This window comes from Zingiber officinale, chromosome 3A (assembly GCF_018446385.1).
Source record: "Zingiber officinale cultivar Zhangliang chromosome 3A, Zo_v1.1, whole genome shotgun sequence".
Taxonomy (NCBI): Eukaryota; Viridiplantae; Streptophyta; class Magnoliopsida; order Zingiberales; family Zingiberaceae; genus Zingiber; species Zingiber officinale.
In genome coordinates, this window is record NC_055990.1 from 115,615,521 (window position 1) to 115,633,576 (window position 18,056).

At 41.2% G+C, this 18,056-nt stretch overlaps 1 long non-coding RNA gene and 1 other non-coding gene across 3 annotated transcripts; one reads left to right on the plus strand and one right to left on the minus strand.

Annotated features, from left to right (window-relative positions):
* Positions 1-208: 208 nt before the first annotated feature.
* Positions 209-1,669, plus strand: LOC122053977. 2 transcript variants are annotated; one of them, XR_006132482.1, is made up of 3 exons: positions 209-969; positions 1,040-1,167; positions 1,606-1,669. It is a non-coding gene; the product is annotated as an uncharacterized LOC122053977 (long non-coding RNA). The 2 variants fall into 2 exon arrangements; XR_006132481.1 differs by lacking the exon at positions 1,606-1,669 and having other exon boundaries at positions 209-579; positions 636-969; positions 1,040-1,368.
* A 16,072-nt stretch (positions 1,670-17,741) lies between these two features.
* LOC122054324 lies at positions 17,742-17,847 on the minus strand. Its single transcript, XR_006132651.1, has one exon. It is a non-coding gene; the product is annotated as a small nucleolar RNA R71 (small nucleolar RNA).
* Between the last annotated feature and the right edge of the window lie 209 nt (positions 17,848-18,056).

The following is an 18,056-nucleotide window of genomic DNA, read 5'->3' on the forward strand; positions in this document are numbered from 1 at the left end:
GAAAATTTAATTAATAGGGTTATTTGGAAAATAGCCTTATAGGATTTTTCCGGAATTTTTAAAAATTTTCTGGGAATTTTTCGGAACTCGTACGATGAGTTTTGAGGGGATTAATTCCGGGTTCGGATAAAGCCTATTTGGGATACCGTTTAATTGAGGAAATGTTTTATTTATAAAACCTTTTCCCTTTTATTTTCTTTCCCCAAAACGGCGACCCCGATCCTCTCCTCACCCGAACCTTCTCCTCCTTCCCCGATCTCCCCTCTCTTCTTCTCTGTGCTCTCCCTCTCTTGCGGATCACTCGGCGTCGAGGCCGAAGGAGACTCTTCATCGGAGCTCGACGGTGCTAAGGAGCTGGATCCGATCGGGGGTCCTGATCCGGTGAGTTCTGCAGCTGAGCGTCAACGGCGAGGTGGCTAGGGCACGGTGAGGAGCAATATTCACCGACTCCCAACCGATCGACCTCCGTTCTTCTCTCCTCGCGCTGCTCATAGTGCGATCCACCTCTTCACTAGCCGGATCTGGATCGAGCCGTGCCACCCGACCGCCGGCGTGAAAGGGGCAGTTAGGGCTCCAAAGGTTAGGGCTCTATTTCGGTGTTGACCTTCCTTGTTGGATTTGTGATCGTCTTCCAGTTCTGGGCTAGGAGAAAGCATCGGATTTCTGTGGATTGTCCTTGTGGCCGATCAATGCATTCTCCTTTGTGATCCAATTGAATCCATTGAGGTGAGGTTCTGTTCTATTCTGTGGTGTTGATTCTTGATCGCTTTGAGATGTTTACTGCATCAGATCAGTTCTGGGATGTTTCCTTCTTTGCTGTGATTGAGGTTTCGGTTGAATTCTTGATCCGAATTGTGGAGTGGATCCAGCAAGGTGCTGTTCAGTGGGTTGTCTAGCTCCAGCAACAGCTACCCTTCCTGGTAGCACCACTTCTTCGTGTGGATCAACAGATCAGAGTTAGGAATTAAGGTAAGATGAATTAGATTGTTGTTGGAATACTTGGCTGAATCCATGATCTCCTTGTGTTTGATCCGAACAGAGGAGTGAATTCCAAATAGGTTCTGTTCTGTCCTGTTTTGTGGATTGGTTGGCTTCAGCAGTAACTCATCTTGGTCTCGGCAGCAACAATCCTCTTGTCCCAATAGCCACAGTAGCTGTGGAATTGAGGTATGGTTTTTGATCTTGCTGTAGGTTAGTTAATTTAGGTTTATGATTTGGATTAGGGTAATTGTTTCATGTGTTGATGAATTAGTCTATGTATTGAATAGGGTTAGGTTTGAATTGAATTTTGGTTAGAACATGTTGTATATCATGTTTCGAATTTGGATATTTGTTAGGTGATCATGTGTTAGATGATTAGGAATGATCTTGATACCTATTGATAATTTATTCATCATTAGGTTGTGTAGATTAATTAGGTTATGTGGATTTAAGTTTGAATTTCTAATCTAATGGTTGATTAGGGATTAGGGAACTATCCCTAATTAACCGTTAGAAAGGTTGAAGGATATGATTTAGGGTTTGTCCCTAAATTTCTATTTAGGATTTATTTAGCTATGTGTTTGTATTCTAGCTAAATAACAGTAAATGTATTTATTTATACAGGATTTTGATTCGAGACAGACGTCTCGACATTGGATTAGGGCTGGATTGTACCTTCTATTTGAGGCGGGTACCCTTTGACTTATCTTTTGATAATGTCTTATGATATGTGTAGCTTATATATATTTACTAGTGGTAGATAGTAGACTATTTCTTCCCTGGTCTTAGCTAGTTGATACCTATCACATGCTTCATCTGCTAGTTGCTTTACTTCAGGATTGGATATTTTAGCTCTTGCCATGTGTATATGTGTTCATAGAGATGTATATTTATAGTGCTATACTCTACTGGATTAGTTGCTTTACATGTGTGATACATGCTCTTGGATTCATGATACTTACATCATTGTTATATGTGATGTCTTTGGAGTTATGCTGTTTATATCATGGTTATAGTTATATGTGTTTACCTTTTTGGCATGCACTTATATGGAGAAGGCTTTGTTCAGGTATGTCATATTGTAGCCGCATGCACCATATCGCATGATTGCATGCTGGGCGATTGACGACTCCATTATTGTTGAGCTCGTCGGCCGGCTACATGGGCCTGCACACAGCGTGTCCACTCATGGGTAGTGGCACAGCACTAGGGTGTGTATGGTAGTTAGCTCAGTAGTGCTTCATTGGTCCGCTCATGGGTAGTCATTGCGTGGTATGACGGCGGATCCCTCCGTCCGTCGCGTCTGGGAGTTGAGAGCATTGTCTCCCTCACTATGTTTGAGGTAGGAGGATAGGTGTACTCACAGATCCGTCCACTCGGTCACTCTTCAGGCGGTAGTGGCGGCAGAGTGCCCTACCCACTCGGCCTCACCATTGTGTGTGAGATGGGTGACTGGCGTCAGGGGTGACCTGTCATATTGCATCATATCATGGATTGCATTCGTTATGATTGATGCATTTGGTGATTGCATATGATTGACATGCATATAGGTTATATGCTTTTGTCCGACTATCTTTATCTGTATATGTCCGGTTACCGAGCCTCGCGGTGAGTACAGTTTATTTCAGTTATGCATTTTCTTATTATTCTTGCTATAGGCTGTACTATCATGCCTTTGGTTATTACAGTTTATTTCAGCTATCGTATATGTTATCGTTAGGAGACCGTCTGTAGGTTTCTTGTTAGGAGGCATCTTGTAGGCTCATGGTTTAGTGTCTTGTACCATAGGATGTTGCTAGTAGTTATATGTTCTGTACATATCTATTGGATTACCTGCCGAGTTCTTTGAACTCACCCCGTTGTTATTATTTTTGAGGCCGGCAGGAGATATTCCAGTCGCTAGCCCCATTATCGCGAGGATTTTCTTTGTCGGATTATATTTTGCTTTTGCATCTTATATACTTGTATTGTGGGTTTGTATTGTGGACTTTACATGGAACATTCGGGTCTGCTTTTGTTTTCCGCTGCGGATATATTTTCATTACTTCGTGGATTTTGTTTTTCTTCGTTGTAGTGGAGTAGGATGTGTACGTATATCTTCGTTGGTTTCTATATCATCTTTTCTTTATATAACTGTGTGTATTGTTCATATTATATCTGTGTAGAAATGTTGAATATAATTGCATGGATTGTTTACTATTTGTGTGTATTGTTCCGGCCGAGTGTGGCCGAGGTATAGATATATGTATACTGAGATTCATATTGTCCGCCGTACAGGAGAGATGCTGCCGAAATTTCTTCGGACAGGGACTACATGGGGCGTGACACTTCCACTTGGCCAAATGCACCAGGTCGAAGCAATATCTTCCTAGACATGCGATGCCCAAGCTTCCCTAATGTACTATCATCCAAAAACTTCACCAGTACTGTGGGTCAAGTTAAACCTAGCCCGTTTTAATCTAACCTTAATTACCCTGCCGGGTAATCTACACTTGTTTTACCCATTTCAGGTAGATTAAGTTCAGTTACCCAGTCGGGTAGTTCAGTTGGGGGTGCCAGCTATTCTGGATCCTCCATCTATATTTTATTGAATTCGAATTATTTTAATTTAAGTTTGAATTTCTAATTTTTGAATTTTGATTTAATTTCAAATTTTGAATTTGTAATTTAAATTTTGAATTTTTTGAATTTTAATTTAATTTCAAATTTTGAGTTTGTAATTTGAGTTTTGAATTTTTTGAATTTTAATTTAATTTCGAATTTTGAGTTTGTAATTTGAATTTTGAATTTTAATTTTATTTCGAATTTTGATTTAAAATTTGAATTGTTTTCGTGTTTACTCCCCCTGGATCATAGCCTCGATATGGTCTATCGAGGTAGTGTATTTGATCCTTCGGGACCCAGTATTGGCCAAGTCCAACTTGATTGACCAATTTGGACTTGGGGACCCATGCTTGGATTACCTTTCTATTTGGTTTGTTTATTAAGGATAAATAAGATTTATATTTCTTTTTAGTTTTATATCCTAGCCCAGTTCTATTGTAAACGACTCTTTGTGTCCCAAGAATTAGGTCAAGATTCTTGGAGCCTAAAAAAAACCGTTCTAAGGTATTTTTTAAATCCTTGGCCTGATTTTTCAAACTTGAATTTTCTTCCTCAAGTTTTTGAACATGAGTAGAATTTTCAGTCTGAACTTGATCAGGTAAGGATTTAGAGTTAGTCACTTCTTTAAGGACAACTACTTCCTTTAGAAGTGATTTTATCTTAAGGTTTGACTTAGCTAACTTGCGTAATAAATAATTGATTAAATTATTAAGTCTAGGAATACTTACAGCGGAGTCTGGCCCTTTGGAAACGGATGCGGATCCGTGGCTTCGCTCGGACTCGGCCTCTGACTCGCTCTCGCTCTCGGATTCAACGATCTGGTCTCGGGCTATCAATGCGAGTAAACTCGTCTGATCGAGTTCGTCGTCGTCGTCCTCTGAAGAAGATTCATCCCACTTCGCCTTCAGGGCCTTCTTCCTTCTTTGCTTTTTCGCTTCCTTTTGGTTAGGGCAGTTGGCCTTGATGTGCCCTTTCTGGTTGCACCCGTAGCAGGTAACTTCAAATTTTACCTTAGAACTCGGTTGGGCCTCCTTGGATTGTACCACCTTCTTCAGGTCTTTCTTGTTGAAGCCCTTTTTCTTCTTGTAGAGCTTTTTCACGAGGTTCACGAGTTCGCTGGTTAGTTCATCTTCTTCATCTTCTGAGTCAGGTTTGTCTTCTGATTCCGGTTCAATTTTTCGTCGTAATCTCGGTTCCTGTGTTCGACTGGTACCTGCAATCAAAGCAACCCCCTTCTCGGTTGGCTGTGCATTAGTTTGCTCATGAAGTTCAAACTCAGAAAATAACTCATCTAATTGTAAACAAGACAAGTCCTTGGAGACTTTGTAGGCATCTACCATTGATGCCCACAATATACTCCTCGGAAATGAGTTTAGAGCATACCTTATGATGTCCCGATTCTCGACTTTCTGCCCGATCGCATGAAGAGAATTGAGAATGTCTTGAATATGTGCGTGGAGCGAACTCGCCGTCTCTCCTTCTTGCATTTTTAGATTGTACAGTTTATTAAATAACAAGTCACGCTTACTTACCTTGGTTTCCGAGGCGCCCTCGTGGAGTTCGATCAGCTTTTCCCAAAGCTCCTTTGCTGATGAGAATGGACCAGCTCTGTTGAGCTCCTCCTTGGTCAGTCCACATTGGAGGATGCAGGTCGCTTTGGCATCAGCTTCCACCTTCTTGATTGTGGTAGATTCCCATTTTTTGTAGGGTGTCGCCTTGCCGTCTTCGTCGGATGGGAGTAGTAGTCCGGTCTTGATTATCATCCATGTATCGAATTGCGTCTTCAGGAAGGTTTCCATTCGCCCCTTCCAATATCCGAGGTCTTCTCCGGAGAAAAGTGGGGGGTGAACGGTGCTGAACCCTTCTTGTTGGGCCATTTGTAATATCGACCGTATATGTAAAACAAAAACAAAAGAAATGTGCTAAGACTAGGTCTTGGATTAGCAGTGCGGGAGTAAAGTATAAAAAAAAAATAACTCGAGTGGTGTTGCACCAACTTCGAGCGAGATCGATACGACTGAAAAAAAACTGGAATATAGTAAGAATACTAATTTCAGTTGACTCCGAAAAATTAAAAACACCGCGAAAAATTACGTGATTGGTGGTTGCACTAGATCAACGCTGCCCCGCTCTGATACCAATTGTTGGATCGAGAAGCGCTAGAGGGGGGGTGAATAGCGCTCGCAGCTATTTCGTTCGATTATCGGAATCGTAAAACGATCATCGAGTAATTAAAGCAGCGGAATAAAAATAAGCAAACACACAAGAACACAGTCGTTTACTTCGTTCGGAGCCTAGATCTACTCCTACTCGAAGGCCCGCGATCCTTGATCGCTTTCCGTGGGAAACAACTAAAATATCGTGAATAAGTACAAGTAGAAATAAGTACAACTAAAATTGAAATAATACCGATAATAGAATAATAATAAATGAAGCTTCGGGTCGTCGGCGACAGCAACAACACTTTAGAATCGACTCTTGAGCAGCACACAGCAGAAGGAAAGCTTGTAAATTGTTGGTTTGAGGTGTTGCTCGAACCCTACTTTTAAACAGTGTTCAAGGCGCCTTAAACAAGCTCCAAGGCGCCTTGAAGCTGAATTCTATCCCGATCAGTTCGCTGCGATAAGCCTTTGACTGCTGCGACCTGAAGGCGCCTTCAACGCCCTTCAAGGCACCTTCAGGCTTCTGTCCAAGGCGCCTTGGCTTCCTCCAAGGCGCCTCCAAGCTGGTTTCGCAGCCAGATCAGGTTTTGCACCCGAGGCGCCTCCAAACTCCATGGAGGTGCCTCGGACACTGTTCATCTGAGGGTAATTGTGCACTTTGGTCCCTACAAGATATGTTAATCATAAAAACACCCTACAACACAAAGTTAGCATAAAACAACAGTATGAATATGATTAAAAATATTGTGACAGTCTCCGGACTGTCCGGGTCTGACTTCGGATTTCCAACCAAAAACCCTAGGTCGACCCGACGCCTATTGTTCCCTCTACGGGGAATGTTCCCTCTACGGGGAACGCGTCCTCACCTACTCCACTCAGGAGATTTACCTGTTGCCAGTGCGATCCTCCAGATCGACTGGACTTTTGCTCAGCACTCGACGCTTTCGAACTTTCTGCTGGACATCCGCTTCCCGGCTAGTCCAGTCTTTCACCTGGTTCGGTACACCAGGGCTTTCCACCTATTGTAACGACCCGCCTTCTACTACTAGGCTATAAGGCGAATCGCTACAGTTGTACTGTGCTAAACTATACTGTGCGGAAAGCTGGGCTAATTAAAATTTTACTCTACTATAACTAAGACAGCTGATAAGAAAGGTCTAAAGACCTCCTTTGCTGGTGTACATGTGCTAAAGAGGGGAAACTAAACATCCCAACTTAGCTAGGGACTCATAATTTACTTCCCAGCTAGCTGCTGATCGATCCACGGATCGATCAGACCTGCTACGATTCTGTCCCCAGCTGGATCGGTCGGCAGACCGATCCAGGTATGTCTGGATCGGTCGGCAGACCGATCCAGGAACCTGGGAATTCTCCGGAAGCTACTGTATTGCGCTGGATCGGTCGGCTGACCGATCCAGGTATGTCTGGATCGGTCGGCAGACCGATCCAGGAACCTGGGAATTCTCCGGAAGCTACTGTATTGCGCTGGATCGGTCGGCTGACCGATCCAGGAGGATACAGTAGCATACTGTATCCGTCTGGATCGGTCGGGAGACCGATCAGAGTCTGATTTCGCCCGGAAAATCAGACTTCAGCACTTTGGCGTGCCAAAATACAATCTAACGACTACCTACTGCATAATAAACTATTCTAACAACATGTAATAACATTCTAACATGATTACTGACATTTTAAAACATTCTTTCATAGTTCAATGCGTTCCAAATCTAAATTGCATGAAAATGAAAGTATCAAAACTAATAAGCTGAAAGTGCTGAACGTAAATGCTAACGAGTTCTAATGCATAATTAAAACTTGTTAGATCCCTGAGATCTTTCATTCCAGTTCCACACACACACATCCTCATCTGCATTGACCTCCAGCCTCCACTGCTAATCCACTTTTCTTTTACCTGTATCCGCAGATAAGAAAAGTAGTACTGTAAGCTAACGCTAGTAAGAAACCATCTACCTCACAAAATCATGCATACGATGCGGTTATGATATGAAAACATGCTATTCGAAAATATTTTGAACAGGCTAGCATGGCATGGCATACAATCATAGAAACATGGCATACTGAACAAGTCATGGCATAGCATACAACTAATCATAAAGCTAACATAGAGAACTGAACTGAAACATAATACTGAGCTAAACTAAACTAAACTGAAGCTGAAATCAACTCAACTAACATAACTGATTTTGAGTTTGAAAACTAGTACATAATAAGTGAAAATAATAAACATGCTGTTGGGCCCGGCAACTGTACTTGCTGTGCGCGCATCCCTACTAGACCCGGGGTTGCAGCAGCATGATTACTATTTTGATCTATTATGTAAATAGTTTTCAAAACTTCACAAATTAGTTATGTGAATACAAGTTAGACTCAGTTTAGCATTAATTAGTTCAGCTTATGTATCAGTTCAGTTTCTTATTGATACACATGATAGTTCCATGATTAGCTATACATGTTTAGTATTTCAGTTAGCATGATTTCTTTATTGGTTTATGAGCATGAGTAGCTTTACATGTTAGCTTTTCAGTTAGTTCCTTTGCTATTTATGAGCATGAGTAACTTTACATGTTAGCATTCAGTTTTAGCATGTTTTTATTTATATACATGCATATCGAGATTTTGTGAGTAGGATAGCGCTCACTAAGCTTTTAGCTTATAGATACTATTTTCCTCCTACTGCAGATAAAGGAAAAGGAAAAGTATAAGAAGGAAGGCGACAAGGAGATGCTGTGACAGTGTGTGTGATGCCAGGACTATGGAGAGATCCAGAGTTCGCTAGTGAATTTTCAGGACCTACCTGTTTAGAGTTTTAGTTTATGTTATTATGAAGTTGAGATTGTAATTGAGTTTATTTCCGCATTGTAGTTTGATACCTCCTATTGTTGGAGTGATATGGTTGTTTGCCGTTGCTAGAGTAGTTTCATATTTTTATTGTGCTATTATACTGCGTGGTTGTGAAATTATATGTTCCAGCCGCCTGTGGCTGAGTATACATGTTATGTATCCCAGTTTGGGGTCACCGGTACAAGGGAGACTCTGTCGAAATTTTTCGGTAGAGTTTCTATGTGATTTTTAATCATACCGGTTAAGTAGAGTTAGTAGTCAAGTAACGGTCATCCTTAGAGTGTAGTAGTAGTAAGAAGGGTGGTCGTTACAGTTGGTATCAGAGCAGTTCCCATTCTCCAGCATCACACACATCAGCATCAGCCTTGCCGTCTTCCAAGTAAGAATACCTTTACTCTATTTATGTTTCTTGCTTTCATGTTTAGGAATAATTATAGCATGCTTATGTGAGATAGCCTCTAACATGTTTATAGTAGCTAGTTAAACGTGATTAGATTAGTTATGTACATCCTCTATGTCTTTAGAAATGGCACGAGGACGCCCAGCTAAGCAGGCACCAGCTACTGAGCCCCAGCAAGAGGCAGGCAGTTCAGTGCCCCTCCCAGACCTTACAGCATTAGTGGCTCAGTTACAGCGGCAGCTAGCTGAACAGCAACAAGAGATAGCCACCTTAAAGGCTAGTCAGCAGAATACTCCCACAGTCACCCCGGAACCTAACCTAGCGACCCCAGCATTTGTAGAGGTTCCACCAGTACAGCCCACAGCACCAGTAGCTCCAGCAGCGGAAGCAAAGAGAGAGGCTTACCTGATCCAGTGGCAGCGAATCAAGCCCGAGAACTTCTCAGGCACCAGCGAACCATGGGATGCTCAAGCCTGGTTCAAAACACTGGAGAGCACGATGGAGCTTCTGGCCTGCTGACAGGAGACGCACGTATGTGGTGGGAGAGAGTCAGAGCGAAGCGCCCAGTGAACCAGATGACATGGGCTGACTTCGAGAAAGAATTCTTCGAGGAGTTCTTTCACATGCGGGTCACAAACCGCCACTACGACGAGTTCACGGAGTTTCGTCAGGGCAACCTATCAGTTGAGGAAGCCATGAAGAAATTCAACAGACTGGCTCGTCTATGTCCCGAATTAGTCAGCACAGAAAAGGAACGAGTTCGGCTGATGCTCAAAATGTTGAGGCCGGAAATAGCGATGAATGTGGCCGGTGGCATCCATAGGCCACAAACTACAGAAGAACTAGTGAGTAGTGCTCTGATCACCGAGCACTACCAGAACAGCATCAAGCAGCAGAAGCAAGTCTCCTCAGAGTCCAAAGGCCAAGGAAACTCTCACACTCAAAAACAGCAAGGCCACAGCTCTAATTGGAAAGGGAACTCCAACAGCAAGCGCAAATCAGGGAGTGACCCAGAAGGAGGACCATCTAGCAAGCGACCCAGTTATCCAAAGTGTGCTACTTGTGGGAAATTCCACCCAGGGGTTTGTCGCAAGGGCATACGAGGATGCTTTGAATGTGGACAAGAAGGGCACATGGCCAAGCAGTGCCCGAACAAGACCGGTCTTCCTCAGCCACAGCAGATTCAGCATGCAGGCCAGCCAGCTCAGTTATATCAGATGCAGGCCGCTCTAGAAGGTCCATCTATCAGCCAGGGCAGATTAGAAGCCCCTCCAGCTATGGCGAATGCGAGGATCTACTCACTCACCAGAGAGGACGTAGCAAATGCCTCGACAGTTGTCACAGGTCAGATTAACATTTTACAGTATAGTGCTACTGTTCTATTTGATACTGGGGCAACCCATTCTTATATAGCCAGGGCATTCGCCGAAAAGTTAGCAATACCCCCAGAGGTACTCAGTAGTCAGTTTCTGACGACATTACCTTCGGGAGAAGTTATGACATCCACGCACTGGTTTAGAACAGTGCCAGTCATGATAGCAGACAGAGAACTCTTTTGTGATCTGATAGTGCTAGACATGACTGAATACGATGTCATATTTGGAATGAACTTCCTGATCAGATACGGTGCCTCCATAGAGTGCCGTAAACAGAAAGTCGTATTCCAACCTGAAGCAGAAGAACAGTTCGAGTATATCGGAGAACCCAAGAGAAAAAGGGCAAGTTAAGTCCTCAATACGTAGGACCCTACCCCGATCACAGAGAGAATTGGGAAGGTAGCTTACAAGCTAGACTTATCTCAAGATATGTCAGCAATACACAATGTATTTCATGTCTCCATGCTAAAGAAGTGTATTCACGACCTTAGCCAAGTGATTCAGCCTCAGACAGTGCAGATCCAAGAGGATCTTAGCTATAAGAGCAGACACAGATAGTGGACAGAGCAGACAAGAGACTAGGATAAGCAGAAGGATGGCTGGTTTCGGTTTGTGATTGCAATGGGTATGGATAAATCTAGTTGTGGACAGATTTAGTAGATCATTAGAAGTATGATTGAATGTGCAGCTTTGCTTTCTGTCCGTGGAACTTATTAGTAGAGATGGCTTGTGAGTTAACCATGTTATTAGTCTTTTGGTTATTAATTCTTTAGCCAGCAGAATTTTTAGATAAGTTTAGTGAGCAGAATTTTAGTAGCATAGTATACAGATCTTAGATAAGCTTACTATGCAGATTTTGATTAAGCCTGTATGCAGAATTTCGATTGAGTTAGTATGCAGATTTTAGTTAAGCTTAATATGCAGATTTATGTTTAAACTTGTATGCAGATTTTGTTTAAGTATTTCACAGTTAGAATTTGCTTAAACATTTCAGTTTCTTTTTAAAGAAGCATTCTTTTAGAAGTATTAACAAGTATAAGAAAGATAAAGAAAAGAAAGAAAAAGGCCGAGGCCTTAAGTAGATCCCAAAGTCAAGACTTTAGGGATTTTGGCACACAAGGTGCTTAAGAAAATGCCGAGGCATTATATAGAAGTATTAAGAGATAACAAGTATTTTACTTTTATCAGTGGCACTGTACTGGACTCTCTGTCCTTGGGCTATAGTCGTCCCTAGGTTTAGATAACCTAGTAGTAACGGCTCGGCCGACGGTCGACGGTCGACGACCATAGGGTCGCCAAATGGGCCGCCGAATGGGTCGGGTCGTTACAAAAGTAAAAGCACAGTTGCCGGGCCCAAAAAGAAGTTGATTATTATTTTGAAGTATTATAAGTATAAGTTTTTGAACAAGTAAAGCAAGTTTTTCATAAACATAAAGTATTAAAGATTAAGTTAGAACAAATGAAATAAGATTCAGAAGGTGTTTAGAATTCAGTAAGTTTAGTCCTTTATGCTAGCATGATTGTATAGATTTACTTTACATGTTTAGCCTTGCAGTATGTTTCTTTCACTAGTAGATGAGCATGAGTAGATTTCCTTTTGAGTAATCAGTTTTAGCATGTTTTTACTTATATACATGCATATCGAGATTTTTGTGAGTTGCTTCTCACCTGCAGTAGGATAGCTCCGAGGTTTAATTCTTGATTTTCTCCTTGTTCCCGAAGCTTTGCATGAGTTTTCCTTGCTTCCTCTATTTTCGGATCTTGTTCTCTTGAATTCGATGGTTTGCTTGTTTGTTTGTTTAGCTTGTGGTTGCTTGCTTCGGATTTTGCTGTTCTAGGCAATGAGCATGAGAAACAATTCAGATTTTGGGTTTCCGGTAGAAATTCCTTTTTGTTTCTGCTGTGGAATTCATCAGGGAGATGAGAGGAGGTTTTAAATAAACTTTGAGCATGTAGTTTAGTTATTTCTGGTTGAATTGATGTGGCTGCCGTGCACCTCAAAGAAGAGAATTAAGGTGGCAAGTTTCCTGGACGGGGTTTCCTGAGGGTTTGAACAGAACGATGGGTTTTAAGCTGTGATAAAAGATGCCTCATTCTTCTGTTGTTCATGGAAAATGTTGAATAGAATTGATGTAGTTGTGTTTCCTCTTACCAGATGTCTAGTTGCCCATAATAATTATGTGTGCAATGGAATGTCCTTTGTTTGGTAATGCTGGTAATTTGTTGTGGTGACTAAAGTTATACAGGAATTTTTATCATGACCAGGAATAGGAAGTTTCAATTAAGCTTGGTTTAACGTAGGGTACATCTAGAGGAGTATGATCAAGAACAGATATGGTGATAAATGTTTAAGGGTAGAGATTTCTCCCCATGGCTAGAAATTTATTTAGACAGAGCAATCAGTTATTAAGTTCATGCTTGGTTTATGTTCTAATTGCTTGTACACGTGAAGCAGTAGGTGATGATCTGGTATGCATAGCTTTGGGGCCAGGATGTTCTTGGACATGATTTACAAAAGAAAAAAAAACAATTTCAAGATTTAGTAACATAGTATGCAGAATTTAGTAGTATAGCGCAGGATTGTGTGCCCAGTAAGCTTAATTTGGTTGTGTAGCCTTGCAAAAAAATCTTGGTTTGAGGTTTAGATATGCTACTTTCATTGAAGTATACAGATTTGAGGTTCTTTACTCTAGCATGTGGTTTAGATATGCTTCTTTGCTACCATTCATTTAAGCATACAGATTTGAGTTTCCTTGTTACCTCAATATGCAGAACTTCAATCTTAGAGCACCTTTTATTAAGCATTTCATATGCAGATTTGTTTATGTTAAGCTTTGTATAGCTTTGTATACAGATTTTTAGTACGTAGGGTGTGTTCTAGTGCACACCAAGTGCTTGATAAAATGCTTAGCTCAATATAATGCTACAGTAGGCATTTTAATAGCTCAGTAAATGCAGTAGAAGCATTTAAAATAACTTATTTAGTCTTGCTTCAGCTTATATGGGACTACGGTCCAATGGGTGGGCTCCCACAGTCGCCTCTAGGTTTAGATAACCTAGTTCTAGGTTCAGATAACCTAGTTAAAGCAAGGTAAGAAAATTAGCTATGAAATCAGTATTTTATTTTCAGCAGTGGCACTGTACTGGATTAGATATCCATTGGGTTGGGCTCCCACGTCCCTAGGTTTAGATAACCTAGTAAACCCTACTAGACTCGGAACTTGCAATCCCGGTTTCAGCAAGTATAGTTGCCGGGCCCATCAGCAGCATGATTACTATTTTGATCTATTATGTAAATAGTTTTCAAAACTTCACAAATTAGTTATGTGAATACAAGTTAGACTCAGTTTAGCATTAATTAGTTCAGCTTATGTATCAGTTCAGTTTCTTATTGATACACATGATAGTTCCATGATTAGCTATACATGTTTAGTATTTCAGTTAGCATGATTTCTTTATTGGTTTATGAGCATGAGTAGCTTTACATGTTAGCTTTTCAGTTAGTTCCTTTGCTATTTATGAGCATGAGTAACTTTACATGTTAGCATTCAGTTTTAGCATGTTTTTATTTATATACATGCATATCGAGATTTTGTGAGTAGGATAGCGCTCACTAAGCTTTTAGCTTATAGATACTATTTTCCTCCTACTGCAGATAAAGGAAAAGGAAAAGTATAAGAAGGAAGACGACAAGGAGATGCTGTGACAGTGTGTGTGATGCCAGGACTATGGAGAGATCCAGAGTTCGCTAGTGAATTTTCAGGACCTACCTGTTTAGAGTTTTAGTTTATGTTATTATGAAGTTGAGATTGTAATTGAGTTTATTTCCGCATTGTAGTTTGATACCTCCTATTGTTGGAGTGATATGGTTGTTTGCCGTTGCTAGAGTAGTTTCATATTTTTATTGTGCTATTATACTGCGTGGTTGTGAAATTATATGTTCCAGCCGCCTGTGGCTGAGTATACATGTTATGTATCCCAGTTTGGGGTCACCGGTACAAGGGAGACTCTGTCGAAATTTTTCGGTAGAGTTTCTATGTGATTTTTAATCATACCGGTTAAGTAGAGTTAGTAGTCAAGTAACGGTCATCCTTAGAGTGTAGTAGTAGTAAGAAGGGTGGTCGTTACACCTATGGTTACCATCCCCTAGGACTTTTGCCTTATGCCATCGACCTGCCAAGACTTTCCATATAGGGTTACCACCCCCTATGACCTAGGGTTACCACCCCCTAGGGTTTTCCCTTTGCCTAACCGCAGCTAGGACTTTCCTGAAATACTCAAGCTGACTTGTTAGATCACAAAAAACCTTAAATTGAATCCTTTACCATTATCGAAACAAGAGTTCTATTGTCGGATGCTTCACGCACCAACACTCATCTGCCCGAAACCTCCCTCTCCGGGCGATTTCTCGCCTCACCGACGCCAAGCTTGTGATCGCCGGCCATCTTCCTTCGTGTGAGGCTTGGGCAATGACTCCATTGGTGGTGTGAGAGCAATAGACACTCTCCCTCTTGTGATCCTATGTTCTTTCTCTCTCGCGTGCGGACGACCCGACGTCGACAGCTTCCCCAGCGATCTTGGCTTCGTCGCGTCACCAAGGGGAAAGTGTCGCCAGATCTAGACGGCTCAGACCATCTCCGACGGAGTGATCCTCTCTTAGGCTGTGCTGGCACGCGAGGCAACGACTCAGCGGAGCTAGGGCACGACAGGGGGGGGGGGGTGACTCGCGTCCCCAACCGATCGATGGTCTCCTCCTCAATATGTTCGCTAGGAATTGTTCTGTAGCTCCATTCCCGCTGGATTGGATCGGGCGACAGCATCGGAGGCGACTGATGTGCATAGATTTTATATACTTTTATGCATGTTTTGACGCACATTTACATACTTTGATCTTGTTTGATCTATGCATTTTTATACTTCCAGCTTTTCTTTTAGCATATTTACTCTTTTTATTCGGAGATCTGCTTTTTGTGCATTTTTTGTACACAGGAGTCGAATTTGGTGAAGATTCTGCATTCTTGGACAAACTTATGAGCTAAGCATTGGAGAAAGCACTTGGCCGTGTGCCACACGCCTGGGGAGTGCTCGCCGTGTGGTCAACCAGAGAAATAGACAAGGAACTTAGCGTGAACCTCACACTGCAAGTTTTGAAGCAAATCGAGTTCAATCCTTACATGGCCGTGTGGATCTACATGGTGTGTAAGGTTTCAGAGACCAAAAGGCCTGGTGAATCACACGCCATGCAGGTTCCCAGCTAAAAGTGTTCGGCCAGGTGCACCACATGGCCGTGCTGTGGGGCAGCCGTGTGGATCTACACGTGCTTGGAGGTCTTGATGGAGTTGTCCACTACTGTACACCACACTGTATGGATGGTAGAGAGGGAAGGCTCGCCGTGTGAACCACACACGCCATGCCTCGGTCCGTGTGGCCCAAAGCCCGCTATTTAAAGCCTCTTTGAAGATTTGAAAGGGGATCTTCTCCCCTTTGGGAGAAAGCAAGATTTGGTGGATTCCTCACATTCTTGGGAGGATTTTTGGGCGATCTAAAGGGAGACCTTGGCGAATTCGACTCCGGGAGCGATGATTGGATCCAAAGATGGAGCTATATTGTAGATAAGTTTTCTTTCTCTCCTCTTCTTGGTTTGGGATTAAAGAAATGCTTGTAATCTTCTTATCTTTGATTTTCTTTCTTCGTTTTATGGAGTAGATCTTTTTGTTCTAGGATGGAGGGAGTATTTGTGAGATAAATTGATGTAAACTCTTGTGGATTTGCCATTTCTTTGTTTCTATGATGTTGCCTAGTTTGTATCGATTGGATCTTGAATGATTAATTGTGATTAGGGCTTAATTTTCATTCTTGATTGATTGTTTGGATATCTTATAGACTTTGTAGAGATTAACTCTCACTCGATTTTCCGAGGGATCCATGTGACAGGTGCAAGCCCGTGTAAGGACGTTTGAGGGATAACCTTGAAGGGGAAATGAGAATATTCAAGAGGGTAGGATAGATTTTATGATTCAATCCTTGTATCTTTATGGGTTAAGAAGCTATGAACTTCTATGTTGATATCCGAGGGAAGCATAGTAATAGGTGCAATCCTGTGTAAGGCCAACGTAGGTTCATATCTAATTGATCACATTTAGGTACATTTTTCAGTCCTAAGCCGGCTATCTATTGCAAGAGAGAACCGACAACCTTCTACAAATATTAGACAATTGAGAAATAAGAATTGGTAAACCATATACATTCAAGAGATCTTACAAAGAAACCAAAACTCCTAGAACCTCCCTTTATCATAACTCAAACCCCAAACTCTTGTTTGTTAATCTTTCATTTTAGATTTGTTTTTCATCCTTAGCATTTGAAACCAATTGATTAGTTGTTTAGCTAATTCACTTTGAGATATTTCTAGTGCTTATTCTAGTCCCTGTAGACACGATAATCTTTTATATTACTTGCGACATTTCCGTACACTTGCGGAACGTGACAAGTTTTTGGCGCCGTTGCCGGGGACTGCGCTATAACATTAGGAATTATCAATTGAGTTAGACTAAACATAACTTTTCTTTATTTCTTTACATTTTCATAGTTGTAACTATTTTTTTTTTTTAGAATTCTGTTTCTATAAGCTTTTCTTTTCCTGAATAACATTCTTGACAATTCTTTTTGTTGCAATTCTAATTCTAATTCTAACTTTGCATTCTTGATTTCTAACACTCTAATCTAAGTTTTCTCTATTTTCTCTTTTGATCTAGTTTCTTTCTTCTTTTCTTTTGAAAACATATCTTGTTAGTTGATTAGTATATGAATTATTCTAGACATTTTTCTTTTTCCTTTTATCTTTTATTTCTTGTTTTCATTATGCACTTTCTTTCTTGCAATTTAAATTCTGTATTTTCTTTCTTGCTTTTCATATTGCATTTTATTTATTGTCTTTGATTCTTCATTTTATAATCTTTTCTTGAATGTTCATGAGCACTAACATGTCATGCAGGCCCATGAGAAATTTTTCTATACCCTTTTCTGCAAGATTTTTATCTACCATTGTACAACCTCAAATTGAAGCAGAAAGTTTCCAACTAGACCCAGAGATAATTTTCATGATACAAGGTCACAAATTTGGAGGAGAAGTATCAGAAAGTCCTTATCTGCATCTTGAAATATTTTTAGAGATTTGTGATTTGGTGAAATGTGAAGGAGTATCAGCAGATGCAGTTCGATTGATGACATTTCCTTTCAGTATCAAGGATAAAGCAAGGACTTGGCTATATTCTCTCTGTCCTCAAAGCATCACAAGTTGGGAACAATTGGAGAAGCAATTTCTGAATCATTTTTTCCCTCCAAGTAGAACAGTGTATATGAGGAATTGCATAACAAATTTTTCTCAGGCATATGGAGAATCATTATTTGAAGCATGAGATAGATTCAAGAGTCTTCAAAGACAGTGCCCTCATCATGGTTTTGAAAAATGGTTGATTTTGCACATATTCTATGGGGGAATTTCTTTCTCGGACAAGAGTTTATTGGATTCATCAGCTGGAGGTTCTTTTATGGACAAAAGTGTAGATGAAGCTTATTCATTAATTGATCAAGTGACATTGAACCTCCATGAATGGTCGAACAGAAGTTGGATGGAATTTCCCTCAGATATTCAAGAAGTGCAAGCCATAA